Below are 15,396 nucleotides of genomic sequence, written 5' to 3'. Positions count from 1 at the left end.
ATAAATCCTGGGGGAACTTTCATGAAAGATGCCATAGGTCTGAATGGAGCCAGGTCACCACAACTAGTTCACCACCAACCAACCACCTCCTTTCAGCCTGCGTTGGCTCGGTAACACCCTGCCTCAGTTTCCACTTCTGCTCAGGGCCCCTTACAAACGTCACCCCATCCAAATAGTATAAGACAAAATTCCCTTTCTGGGTTTCTACTTCATTAAGTCCAAATAGAGCCTCCTCCACAGGCCAAATAGAGTTCCCCACCATTACTCCTCACCAAGGTGGAGACACAATCCTACCCCCTGGCTGGGCAGATTCACATAAGTTCCTGCTCCTGGAGGGAGCCTTCTTCACTGCAGTCTCAGGTAGGGCCCAGCCCCTCTGCCCTGTGGGACTATCTGTTCCTCGTGGACTTAATTCCTTCTCTTCACTTCGGGCAGTAAAGCAGCTGTGTCACAGGTTGGTTCAGACCTATCTCTCTTTAAAGGGCCAGACACCCTCTGACACAGACCAGTCAAATTGCCTCAGAACCCACCATCGCTATTGGAATTGCTTGACACGATTGTTTGTCCCGGTTTGAACTAGCCTGTGGATTGAAGTCCCTCTCAGTCCCAGAAGTGGCCCCTTTAGGCCATGGTTGAGGCATGCTAGCAAGGCAGTGCTGAGAAACAGTGCAATGGCACTGCCACGGGGGTATGTGGTCTGTGGATGAATACATCTCCTGTTTCCAGGACTGTCGGTCCAGCACCCTTCCCTAGCAGTGACAGCACCATACGTTGCTCCCTGTGACCTTCAGCCCAGTGGTTAGGGCACCTGCCTGGGATATGGAAAGCACAGGTTCAAATTTCCATTCTGGAACAGACCTGAGGTGGGCAGACATATCTCAGTCCTGTCATCCACAGATCCTTATGTACTTGACCCATTTTAAAAACTGACTGACAAATTACATGAGGAACCCTCCACTGAAATGCAGGTGCCCCTGGTGTGGAAGATGGCGGCCTTTAAACAGCATATGACACTACACAACAGTTCAGAACAGGAACTGAGGGGCATACCTTATCTAGCTGGAACTGAATGGGTATCTTAGACAGAATGTAAATACCCAATCAGAATTTGGCCAGGACACCCCAGTCTCTGAAGTTCAATGGAATTTAGGGATCCAGTTCCCTGGGGCTCCTTTGAAAAGCTCAGCCTTAGTGATCATGGGGAAGTCAAAAGTTCAGCTCCTAAAAGATGTCACTTCCAGCAATACAGAGCACTCTGTCTCTGTCCTGGGAGAGCACTGGTGTTGTTTACCCTAGTAGTCACAGATAGAGAGACACCTGATTTTCCTGAATTTCATTCTGGCTTGGCACATGCTGTACAAAATTGTCTTTATCTCCATTTGGTTCCAGTTCAGGGCTTTAGATTTCTTGCTATTCTATATATTCACTGTTTGGGATTGAGGTAGCTAGAGGGATATTTGCTTCATTGCAAAATTTGCGTTAAGTGGTTCAAAGGGAAGGTAAAGAAATCCCAAATATATTGCTCGGTTTCTCCAGGCAAAGAATGCTAACAGGTTGGAACTGCAGAATACACATGCACATATTGCTAAATCTCAAAGTGTTAAGGGGAAAAATACTTAAACCTTCAGAGTGAATTAATTTATCTCCTGTTTTGAATTAGTTGTTTTGCTTTAGCAAACATGACGGCATTATCCAGATATGTACCCAGAGATAGGTTGCCGGGAGGCATCAAGCACACACAAACTCGAAAGAGAGAGAGAGGCTTATTTATCAAAAGAAACTGTAAACTCTGTGGAGTGCCTCTTCAGGTACTGCAGGCTTTCAACAGACAGGGCAGGAAGTTAACATTTTTGTATATTCAAACTGTTTATGGAGTTTTATGAGATATTGTACAGGAAAGATAGGACAGGCCAGATCCTCAACGTAAATCAGAGTTGTTTCATTGATTTCAATGGAGCTAGGCCAATTTGCACCAGCTGAGGTTGTGGCCCAATGGCTAGTGGTGGATGGACCCCAGAAAGTTCCAAGGTTCCATTTGGAGAAGCAAGTTTTACGTTGATACATACCTTTTCCAAAGCATCCCGTCTCCTTGGGTGTGGACAATCAGGCAGGAAAGCTCACAAGTTCCGGATTTTTCTATGATTTCCTGCACATCTTGTATCCACTTAGGCTGCAAACACCACAAGAAAAGATTCTCAGATAGAAATTCAGTACTTTTTGGTCCAGCACAAATCAGATCCAAGGATCTCAGACACTCCCATGAAAATGAAGAATAATAGGGCAACATTAATCAGGCATTTCTGAGCCAGTTAAGGCAGCCAAAGAACCTGGACATGTCAAATGAATGTGAAAGTTGTTGGCCTTGATATTAAGAAGTGCCTGCACTATCTAGCTACTCTATGGATGTCCAGAAATATCTGAATTTGAAACATTCCTGGATAGAAAGCCAAGCTGCTATAATGCATTTTAATTTCCATTATCCCTCTTCTTTATAGCTTACAAAGCATGTACAATGTACTTTTTATTGGTAGCACTGTCCCCTTCAGTCAAGAAGCGGGTAGTTTGGATGCATACCCAATACTAATCTTTCAGCAAAGGAACTAAGGGAGTTGATGTGCTGGTGAAGGTGCCATCTTTTTTATTAGATGTTCAGTGGAGGTCTGTCTCTGTCAAGGTGGCTGTGCAGATGGAGGTGAAGATCCCCTGGCTCTTTCTGAAAGAGTGGATCAGAGCACAGGTGTGCTGGCAAAGCTCCCTTCTCTCACTGAAAAAAGATTTCTTTTGTGATTAAAGAGTTATAGGTTTATAGGTAAAATGTAGTAACAATAAAACTAGAGGTACACGCAAGTAATAAAATTCAGGTCCAAATCTATATGTGAATCCAAATGTGTCCAAAATCCAGGGACGTTCTTATCTAATCTATCTCTCTATGCTGGCACATAAAGTCCCAGATTCGATGTTGTGATTCAAGATAAGAGTTAGCCACAATACTTAGATTCAAATTTGGCTCTGGATCCACATTTCTCCAAAATGTATTCAGACTCAGATTTTTGGTTAAGTCTCATCTGTTGGTAACACAGGTTCTAATGGCCAAGAATGTGCTGAGTGCTTAACATCCGCCTCAATACAGTCATTTCCCCACTGGTGTCTAATAAATTGCATTGTAAAGCATTTTTGGTACCTCCAGTGTGAAAGGCATTATATAAAACTAAATACTGTGGTGCTATGTTATTGAAATTCTGGAATCTGGGCTCCGAAGAGCTGGTCTCTGAAAGATGCAAGTCACATTGTGTTTGCACATGATTCATGAGTCCAAGAGATCTGAAAAACGTATTAAGAATTCTCTGCTTGGAAGGGTTTCAGTCATTGTAAAATAAGCATAAGCTGGAAGAAATTTCTTCCCTGGGTCTTTCTTTCTCTCCCCCATTAATGTGCAATGTAGTCCAGATGCCTGCTTGACAATGGCACTCATATACACATGAGATTTAAAGGGACACTCTCTGGATTCTAGGCTGGAGTCCTTTATGGCAAGTTTGGAACCTGCAAAGGAGATCTCCAATAGGGCATCTCTCTGGTAGATGAACACGTGCTTTGCCAAGTCACTGAGCCAATGAAGATCCCAGGAACAATGTATCTGCTCATATTGCTCTTATCTCACACAGAATACCATTGAGATAAAAAGTGGCTAATATAAGCCAGTGCTTGCGAAACCTGCCACTATATTACTAGAGATAGGCACTGAAGCAGGATGCTTGGGGCCAGCCAGGTGTTTTCACTGATCAGGTGCAGTGGAAGGGGTGGGGGGAGGAACATGTGTTCCCTACTGAGAACTGGGCTGTCCATAACGAAGAGGGGGGTAGTGGTTTGGGAGAGGCTGTTTGACGCCTCTCAGAGGAAAGAATCCTACAGGAAACAAAATTTAAAAAATAAATAAAACTGGGGTGGCAGTGGGTCCTTTGTGGCCTGGGGATAAACCAGCCCTCAGAGGCCTGAACTCAAACTCCAGATCAAATGCTCTAGCTCTCTGGTGAAGGCAATCGTGAAATCCTGACCTGAACCCTGATCCATATTCTGTGTTTCAGGCATATCCCTCATTATTACAACTCCACTCTGTTCACTTAAGCTGTCCCCAAATTCCACTGATCCCCACACTGAAGCCAAACTCTAAAAGAGGCTCTGGGGAGGGTTAGTTTAAGGATACAAGAGTGAGTGGTCTCCTCATGGAGCTCCATTTCCTTCCCTCTTCAGTACTTTCTCCCAGTCTTGGACCCCACCCTGCACTTCTAGCAAAACACTGGCTATGGAACCCATCCCATATTGGCCTTCCTGTTACCTGTGAAGATCTGGCTGCTTGTTTATTAAATAATGGGTACCGTGACTTTCGAATTTCACATGCCCCAGCATCCTGTGCTGCATGGGACATATCGACCACTCCCCCCACTACCATACATCAAAGCTCAACCAATTAAACAGAAGCAAAACCTAGGGCTCACCAGAGATGCAGCCTGACCCTGCTTTGTATCTTCAAAACTAGGGGGATCCGGGGGACTAGAGCGAAGCCAAATAAAGATAAAGCAATGGGCTTGGGGAAGCTGAGGGTCTGGAAGAGATGCTGATGAGGGGTAACCTGGTGGAGCTCCTTAATCTGCCTCAGAGGCCTTGGCACAGCTGCTGTTTTGGCCACTTGGATCTGCAGAAGTACCTAATTCCAGATTTGGGGTGGCAGGGAGCGATGGCCTACTGGAGGTTTTTTGGTAGTTGTAGAAGTAGGCTTGGGACCCAGCTGAAACAACCAGCCAAACTAACCTTAAAGCTACCATTAGGTCGTCTAAATGGCAGAAGTGGCCCAAGCCACAGAGTTCAGATATTAAACTTCAGGCTACTTTGGTTTCATCCTTTATATAAGTAGGGGGAAGTTCACACCTGGATCTGAACTTCCCCCAACGTCTTCAGTGGTGGTGCTACAAAGTAGTAGTGTTGAACTGGGCTCCAGGCTGCTGTTGTGTAAGAAAAGTCTGGGCGACTGATTCTGTTAACGTAACCCACTCTGGGAGCATGGGTCTTTAGCTACCTCGAGCAGCTGGTGCACATTAGCTGCTAACAATCTGCTATAAGTGCTACCTAAGGAAGTATTCTGGAAGAACTAGCACTTAGCCTGGTAAATGTATGCTTTCAATAGTGAAGGTACGGCCTTCAAGCCCCACTCACAGCCCCTGCAATTGTAATCCCTGGGTGAGTGTGTGTTACAAGTCCCCATCCACCAAGGATATGATATGTTCCAGCCCACAGCTTTAAAGGACTAGCTCTTTAGCTCAAGCTGTAGCAAGTGATGCTTTTACATTTGCAGGTCCCTAGTTCAGTCCCTGGTGTGATGTTCATGAGGCCAGTCATCACACAGTGATTTGTGCTATTGGCATCGATGCTGTTATACCAATATACTACCGGTGTGAAAGCAGAGCCAGCCCGAGAGTCATTATTCAAAGCTATTTTATTATAGCTCTAGTTTGCCCATCCTGGGGCTAACCTGAAAACATAGCACAGGGACAGACTTGGCGAGATGCTCTGAGAAATGTGTGGTTTTTCCCCCCCCCCCCCCCTTGTTGTTGGCTGTTTAGCAATTTTGGTACAAGGGCAGATGAAATAAATCCTCCAGTGGCAGCTTTGTGACCAAGCCTTTTCTGGGAACCACTATTTCTTTCTGTTCGATTTATTTGCAGGAAACCCAGAACTGATCCTATGCAGGGAGCGTGAGGAACAATTTGCTTCACAGAGTGCTATAAATCTCTGAGCCTGTGGTGCTAGTGGGCAGGTTCCCCCTCAGGGACTTTTGGAGCTTTCTCATGAGGAATTTCCAGCCACGCGGGGGCTCTGCTCTTTGATAGCACCAGTGATGTTAGAACACATGGCAGAGAGGCTAAACCGCATCTATATATCACCTCCATTGAGGTGGCATATAAGTAAGGGGAAACGGGGGGAGAGGGGAACACACATTCAATCTTACAAGCACCATTTTGTTTTCCCTTAATGCTTCTTTCTCCCCTCCCCTTGCCTCCCCCTCATGCACCCCATTTTTTTTCAGTAGCCGACGGGAGTGGTAGGATTTCAAGGGGCCAAGACAAACTGTTAAACATTCTGATTCCTAACGGTTCCTCTCAGAAAACTGCTGACAGATGCAGAACATGAGATCAGAACTGGAGAGGTTGCCAACCTGAGGCTCACGGCCAGCCATTGATTCGGTCTTTTTATAGTGAAATCTAAATCTAGGGTAGGTATCCCAGCCAAAGACTATGTGTCGCTTTCTCTCATCGCCTCCTCTCCCCACCTTCCCCTCCATTCTCCCTGTCATGCTTCCCCCTTTCCTGCACCTCCACAAATTTCTTGTCCTCCACTGTCTTTTTGTATTTACTGTCATTGCTTTCTTCTCCTTTTCCTCTCCCTCGTATTTTTCTGTTTCTTCATTTCTTTCTCCTCTTGAGCTAGCAGAATACATGGATGCCTGCCCGGCTAGAAAGGAGAGAAAGAAAAGTACAGGAATTTGACCGATGCAGCAAGTTTCTCTTTTCTTGGAGCCTCTAATTCACTATATGGCCTATTTGTGTTTTGAAATAATAGATGGATAGAGCATGTGAGAGAGATGGGATGGGGACTCATTAAGTACTGAGGTCAGTCGGGGCCTTGCAGAAGGGGAGAGAGGCCACTTGTCAATTTAGAAAGGGAGTGTGTTGATTCCAACCAAATAGGTAACAATACTGGTATACACACTGGCTGATCCACAGCTTACACCTACAATATACCCAAGGCCTGCTCTTCTTCAACACCTGGCCACTCTCACCATGGGTGAGGTTCATCCCTCATTTATTACCGTCTCCTACAGCTCTTGGCTCTACAGCTCATTGTGACAGTACATTCAAGGTCAGGAAGTTGTAGAAGTGGCCTCCCTACTGCTGAGGTAGGGGGTGCATAGCGAGCCAGCACCGTCCAAAATGTAGGTGACACTAGCAGGGGAAGGAACATAAAGATGGAGAGGGGAGGTGCTCTCCCCTGGAGGAATTTAAGAATTCTGGGTGGAATTTAAAGCTGTCAGTACCTGAGGTTCTGGTGAAAACACTGATGCCAAACTCCAGGGACACATCTCCCACCAGACCCTCTTAGGAGCATAGAGGATATACGGGTGCAGTGAATGCAAAGTCAGGCGACTAAAGGAGGGCAGTAACTATTGGGGGCTCTGTGCACAGAGGCTGGTGTTTGAGTGCTGGGTCGAAAATGCTGACATAACTGTGAAATGATTTGAGATTGCTCCTGGGTAACCAAAGCATGCCTTCTTGGGTGACTTGTATGTGGACTTGTATGACTTGGGTGATGAGTCCAGGATGGATAGATAGAGTTCGCTCCTTGAAAATATTTACTGTGAGAAACCTTTTTATTTACAGGTAAAATATTTACTGTGAGAAACCCAATCTAGGCATGTCTACGTTCAGACAGGAATACAAAGCATAACCCTTAAAGCTCTCCTCTGGACTCCTCAGCCTTCGTCGCCTCTCCTGCCAGCCCCATCAAAGTCTTCCCTAGCCCTAGACTGCTACAGTCATTCTGAGCTGGAGCAAGTGGGAACTGTTTAGCAGTGCACTGCTTAACCAAAGCCTTCCTTCCACCCCTGCAGCAATCAGCACATCAGGAAATCGTTGGCAGTAGATCCCATTTCCTGCCTGAATGGGGCTCTTGTGTATTCCCGGATGCTCATCGAGCAAAGGAATGTCAGAGGCTGAGATCCATCTGCCAAAGACGTGGATCCCCTGCTTTCTGGCTGGCAGTGTTAATGGCTGTGCTTGCACAGTATTTCCTTATCTCATTAGCAGCTGGCAGCATCCCTCAGGGAAGGTTTCTCACTTTGACTGGCAGCCATGGATGATTAATACGCAGGATCCCAGAGGCATTGTTTCTTCTGGCTGCTGATGTGTCATAATTAGAACATTAATCCCCAAGCTGGTGCTTGGATCCTATTAATAAACTGATAGCCAAGGATTGTCTTTAGAAGGGGTGCAGGATGCTGCCCTATCACAGAGGTTGTGATGCTGGGTGACTGAATGAAAGCACAGCTCATGAGCCCTGCAGATGTTGCACCACCACCTCGTTAGGGTTATTTTGTATAGACCCTATAAATGTCATAGTACCTGCTCCTTTCCATTGAAGCCTGTGGGTGTGGAGGGATATCAGTGCTTCACAGGAGGTATTCAGGCATTTGCAGGATCGGAACCTTCGAGTATTATAGGGACTTCATCAAAAAAGCTTGAAGTCAGCAATCAACGGGTGGAATGGACAGTCTCCTCAGAGTTTGAGGAACATCATTTCAGTGCCGGGTTACTCCTGTGAGAGAGAGCAATTAGAATAGAAGGGAAACCTGATCCCCAAAGTGAAGATGCAGGTAAAATAATACAGAAATACTTCTGCCCCTATGCAACAGCTGGCATCTGACTTGGCGGGAGACCAGAGGAGTTCTTACGCGTTGCTAGGAGGGAAGGTTGGCAGGCTACAGGAATTATCCAAGGGTACCACCCATAGCCCTGTGGCTGTTTATGGTTTACCAATGAAATACAAGCGGCTGGCCCACTGACCTGCTTTTGATTCACTGTCATCTTAAAAAACTACTACTAAAAAACAGAGAAAAGCAGACTCCAAACTGCCTCTGTTCCAGAACCCTGAGACTGACAGGGAGCATGTAATATTTTTCATTTTGGGAGAAGATCCTCTTCCACCTTCTGGGCAGCTGATGGAGAGATCCACTGTCCTTTGGGGCGGCGGGTGATGAGAAGAGACTGCTGACTACACAACATCCTTTTGGTAGGTCTCCTCGGGGCTATGTTTCTCTTGGTGTAACACTGTTCTCCAGAAGGCAGATATGATGATACAAGGTCACAATGCAGAACCTGCATGTGGAGGGAGCAGGAGAGAGTCACGTGCACTTAAATCCAACAGTTGGCATGTGAGTCTGCCACAACCACAGGTCACCAACTAACACCCAACATGTGGGAATAGGACTCATTCCGGCAGTGAAAGTCCAGGCATTTACTCAGTGATTCCACTAATCCTCCCCATAAAAGAAACCAATGATGAAGATGTGAGCAGGATTATTTCATCCAGCAAAGAACAATGACAGAATAGCACCGACACAAACTAGTCCATGATACTGGTTGATATTGCTCTTGGCAACACATTATTTAGCTGTTTTAGTCAGTGCTGAGCACACTAAGTAAATAAATAATAGTAATAATAAAACTATTACAGGAAGTCAAACAGAGGTGCATATGTTTATGCCTACATTGTTATTGCTAATTATTTGTATTGCAATAACCACCTAGACGCTCAAATGAGATTGGGGCCCCAGTGAGCTAGGTTCTGCACAAACCCATAATAAGAAACAGTCCCTGACTCAAAGAATTTATAGGGCAAATAGACAAGAAGGGGGAGAGAAATATCATGCCCAAGGTCACACCCCAAAGCCACCAAGTCCTAACCCGGTACGCTAGCCATTGGACCATCCTGCTTATCTAGATGTTATCTAGAGAGAGGTTTATATCTGGAGGCGGGGAAATATAACATGACTTTTCCCAGTGGCTCCACCTTTTTCGCACTGATTATAGCTGACCCAAAATTCACTGCCTCTGCCGAGCTGGGAGGCCTGGGTGTGTAAATGAAGTGAATGAAGAAGCAAAGGAGAAACACCACACTGAAAAGCAAAGTGTTTGTATTATACAACAACGTGGTAAAATTAAGTCAATCTTTTTATGTTCCCTCTGATCTGATACATTGCCAAGGACTCCAAAGACTTTGCAAAGGCCACCTAAGGGGCGCTCACAGAGGAAGGTGACTGATAATGGTGTCCTTCCTTTCATGTGCTTTTTCTCTGCCTACAGATATTCCTTGCAGAGCCGATGAAAGAGAGCTGCAAAAGCACGAAAGGCCCAGAAAACATTAGTAATACTGACAGCCCCCCCACAAAGTGGAACAGCTTTGCAACTGCGAGGAACTAACCCTATAGATTAGGACCTAAGAGACTGTCCATACTTGAAAAGCGACCTGCGGTTAATAATGGTTTTCAAAAATGGGATCCCACCCCTGACCAGGATTGAAAACGGATTGGCCACTAGTGTGGATAAAACCAAACTGTTATCAATACCTATTACAGAAAGCATGCAAGGCCCCTGGGTGAAGGAGGTTTCCGTTAAAGGGTGCTGAAAATGATCTGACCCTTTCTATCCTGGAAATCAAATTATTATCTATTGAGGGTGACAGGAATAGGACCGGTTGCTAACATCTGTTGCCAGTCCTGGCTCAAAACCACCCATAACTGAAAGTTACAAGTTCTATTCCTGCACAGGCCCTGATTCAGATCTTGCTTACTCTGCAGGAGAATAGCACATGATCTGGGAAAGTTACAGTGGTTTAGAAACACTATAAGTGAGATCAGAATGAAGGTTCATAATCTCCATCCACTGCCTATTTTTTTGGCAGCTATAACAAAATATAAGGATACATGTATACAAAATGTGAGCATGTGTGAATATCAATCCAGACAGCCTGTATTTTTTGTCTATCCCTTCCACTCTTCCCTGAGTTTTACCATTGCTAATGCTGATTTATACAGTGTGTTTCAGATGGAAGAGGAAGTGGTATATTTTGGACCCCTGAGAAAATAGCGTTGACCTAACATGTCTTCTGGTCACATGACTGGACATAAGTAACTAAGCTTCTAGTCAAGGTCAACAAACCAGATTCAGCAAAATACCTTCTATACTCAGCCCTAAAGCAGGACAGAGGTAGTTAGAAACCAAGAGTACACCTATCAGAGGTGGTTGAAATTATTTGAATGTCAAAATTTTGACATTTAGAAATGTCAACATTTGAAAAAAGGGAAAATTTTGGATGACATTTTCAGAACATTTCCACCCGCCCTTCACACCTTGGTTTTTTCACCAACTTCAGAGCTGGTCAACATTTTTCAAATTTTGAAATTCAAAAAATTTCAAATGTTGATTGTCCAGATTAAAAAAAAAAACAGGAGAAATATAATGGGGGGGGGGAATCACATATTTTCCTCCTTTTTTCAACCAGTGCTAATAGATATATCAGAAAATATCACTGTTAATAGTCTGTGGCTATTTTGTCAAAGTTTGGTTACTAATAACCCAAATTTGCCTGCCCCAATACGGGTTGTTGCTTTCCTTTTCTAGATTCTGTGCGACCAGCTACAGAGCTGCTAGAGATGTAGGAATGTCCAGTGGTCCAGGGGCTAGTTAGGACTTAGGAATTTTGGGTTCAAGTCCCTGCTTTATCACAGTCTTTGTATATGACCTTAAGTAAGTCATGTAGCCGCTTTGTGACTGAGTTTCCCCATCTATTAAATGGAATGATAGCCCTGCTTTACCTCACTGGGGTGTTGTGAGGATCAATAGAGTAAAGACTGTAATGGGCTCGTGCATCTTGGTAATAAGGGGCCATATAGGTACCATGGATAGTTCAAAACCAAACCTCGGACAGGGGCACAAATAATGATTTTGCAGTTCTGTATCACCTTGGACCCAGGGTTGACAACAGGTATCAGCAATTGGTCCCACCCACTCAGTCTGGAAAGAAGATGATTTGACTGCTAGTGTATTAAAAATGTTGCTTCTCAGCATGTATTATCCCTATTTTATAAGTGGAGAATAGAATCTGAGATTGAACTGAGCAATGGTCTGCACTAACCACTAATTCCCTTCCCCACTGTTTTCCTTACAGTGACGGCAAAGGATTTATGGAACTCCAGGTGGCTCCCTCAGGAACAGATCACAGGCCTGGGAAGACAGCAGCAGGTTGAGATCATCTGGCTTCTGACAAAGAGATGGTTTCAACCAATCCACTCCAGGGAGTCGGTGTACGTGAAAACTCCACGACTTCCAAATGGATGAGGAAGATTCTTTATGAGCCCAGCCAAGTGGAGTGAAAACAACAAGTAGCTAAACATGAAGCTCAAGGCAGCAATACGCAGAGGTGAGATGAGTTAGTGCCGTGGTGGGAAGGTGAGGAAGAGAAATCCCTCGTGTTTTGATTGTAACACACTTTAAAGGGGGTGTGTATTGATTGGCATGGTGGCATTTTATTTACTGTATCGGAGGCTGAGAAGCTGAGATGGGGGGAGAGTTTAGATGCAGTATCAGGAATGAGAGAATTGGGCAGAGGGGCTCAGTTATGTTACTAACATGAAGTGGGGAATCAGAGTTTAGAACACCATCAATGTTCTGAATCTTTAAAGCCACATGTTAATGGTTCTCTTAAAACCACTGGGAGTCCCTCAGTGGAGTCCTGCACCCTGGCCACTGTTCCATAAATGTGAATGAGACTTTGAAGGGTAGAGGGAAAAAAGGGAAGGAGATACTTTATGGAAGGGACACAAAAGCTTTCCCATAGAGGGCTCTAGTTTAGTTATGTTAAAAATGAGACAATCCAGCTTTAGCTGTAATGGATTCTTGTGGGAAGGGCAGAAGAAGATGTTCCCCAATGGGGTTAGGTTTTCTTCTCATGCTAAGAAGATGTGACATTATAATTTATATCCCAGTAGCATCCTAGGGCCCCAACTGACATTGGAGCTCCAGTGTGATAGGCGCAGTACAAACATATGGCCAAAGGTAGTCCCTGTCCCAAGGAGCTTACAATCTAAGGAGACAAGAAAGACAATGGGTAAGAGGGGAAACAGAAGCATCATGCAGTGCAAGTTAGTGACAGATTCAAGACTAGAACCGAGGCTTCTGGAATCCTAAGCTAGCAGCCCAGCCACTAGACCACACTGCTTCTTAAGGCATTCAGCCACTGGTTATCCTTATGCATCTAGAAGTACCTTGCTAGAACTCCACTCTGTTGCTGTAGCCATGTCAGACCAGGTTTATACGATCATGCTGCAGATATAACCTGGTATAGGCAGGCTGGGGTTTGTATTTTCCTTCCATGGCTTTGAGTGGCACACTAGAACTCATGCCATCTTTCCGCAAGCTCCCCTGTATTTGTCAAACTTCCCTGATATGGCCAGTAAACATCCTTTCTTCCCTCCTAGGCCTGCAGTGCATGTGTTTATAGCTAGCACGGTGCAGTTAATTATAGGTCCAATCCTGCACGCACCTTTACTGATGACAGTCCAACCATGAGCCTTTACTCATTAAAATAGTGCTATTGGCTTCAGTGCTCATGTGAGTAAGGATTGCTCTGGCCAATAAGGATTTGCAGGATCAGGTCCTAGTTTTCTTGGTATTAGGTTGTTTTCCTTTTTAAACCTTTCCTGATTTCACAGTCTACTTTTGTGAAACAGATTAAGAGTTGGGGATTAAGTGTTTGCAATGATCGTGGGGAGCTTGCCAGCTAGTGGTCACTAACAGAACTGCAGCTGGAGGGAATGTCTCCATTACTGACATCTGGCTGGACTTTCCAGGATCTCCCCATCTAATGTTCGTGCCTAATTAGAGACCAGGAAATTAATGAGTAAAACAAAGGAATTTAATAAAAGTCTCCAATGCAGATGGATCCCATTAACTGTTTCTCAACCTGCAGTAACTTTCCACACAACCGCCCCGTGACGAAACCCGTGAGAGGTCAGTCTGATTAGCAGACACATGTATTTGTCTAGCATTAAAATGCAGCATGGTTAGAGTTGGGGCACACACATATCTGGGAATCTTAGGAAAAGAAGGTGATCTTGAGAGAGCCTCTATATTAGGAATGAATGAACGGGTTCAAACCTTCCCCCCAAATTCCAACAGAAACTTTTTGCAAACACTAACTTTTCTGAATTGTTTTTCATTTTTTTGCTGCACTTTCAGATTCTCTCCAAAATGTTGGGTTATTCATGCTTGTAAGATTTCTGTTCCATCCACATCTACTGCTTATGGGATTTCATGTCCAATTTTGAAGACACAAGAGATTTGAATAAATATATGGGGCCAGATCTTCAATTGGTATAAATCAACATAGCACCACTAAAGTCAATGGAACTGGGCCATTCTACCCTAAGGAAGGGCATGGTTCATGAGGGGTGCTTGTTGAAACCAAAACAAAATGCCTGGCCTTCCAATCTATCTAGGCCTTTATATGTCCCTCATCCTCAGTCTCTGAGTACCTCACAATCATTACATGTATTTATCCTCACGACATCTCCATGAGGGAGGGAAGTGCTATTATCCCCATTTTACAGACAAGGAACTGAGGCCCAGAGGCCCAGATCCTCAAAAGTATTTGGGCACCTAACTTCCATTGAAAAAAAATGGAAATTAGGAGCCTCCTACTTTGAGGAGCTGAGCCTCTGTGCCTAAGGCCCAGATCTTCAAAGGTATTGCAGTGCCTTACTCCAAGGGGAGTTGGGTGCCTCAGTTCATTAGGTGCATCAATACCTTTGAGGATCTCAACCTAAATGATTCGCCCAGGGTCACACAGAACACTTGCCGCTGAACCAGAAATGGAATCCCAGTCTCTTGAATCCCTGTCTAGTAGACCATCCGTCCTACCTCTGTTGGCTTGCTGCTAGTCTATGTCTTTTTAAGCAAGAGCTAGACTTGGCGTACAGAGCCCTGAGATGTTTCAAAGCTAGAGGACTCTTTGGCCTGGCAGATGTTTTTAGATACTCAGTGTGACACTTTCTGTACATTCCTCACTAGGACTTTGAAACAACCAAGGAAAAGACTCCTCCAGCAAATCCATGCCAGGAGGTACACTGAGCACAATGCATGCTGGGACAGAACTCAGGACATTCAGTGAGTGCTGGGTGGATATCTGTGCATTACAGCCAGGATTAATAATAAACCTTATAGTTGTGTACCTCCTGACCACAGCTTAGTGGTTGTATTCAAGGAGCTTCCACTAACAGGGGACATAAAACTTCATTCATCTGAGAGAGCTCCTTAAATCTTAAGCTTCTTTTTTGTTAATAGAGCAAAACTCCATTAAGCATTTTCCCCTGGCCAGCTGCATGAAAATGAGTATCTACTCTCTGTACACCAAAGTGGCTGAGGAAACGGACAGGGCAGAAGGTTTCAGCTGGCGCTGACACATATCCCATTTCCCCATGCTATACACACTCCCAGGCATCATTTATTAGTTCAGTGTTTGTCTCGCAAATTGCAAAGCAATGCCTGGGGCTTGCCCTGCATTCCACACCAGACCCTCTCAAGTAAAGTACAACCATTTATAGCCTCAGCTGAAAGATGCATCTGAAGGATGAATCAGAGCAAGAAAAGTAATGGCTATAGAAATAACACCAGGGAATAGTGGACATGCCAGAGATTAAAGTATGTTCCAGAGAGAGAAAGGGAGAGAGAGATAGAACTACAGAAAGGAATAACAAATACTGGGTACATGACAGCTTTGGGTTATAGAACC

Source organism: Emys orbicularis, chromosome 18, assembly GCF_028017835.1.
Source record: "Emys orbicularis isolate rEmyOrb1 chromosome 18, rEmyOrb1.hap1, whole genome shotgun sequence".
In the NCBI taxonomy this organism is placed as follows: Eukaryota; Metazoa; Chordata; order Testudines; family Emydidae; genus Emys; species Emys orbicularis.
Note: the sequence above shows the minus strand (reverse complement) of the source record.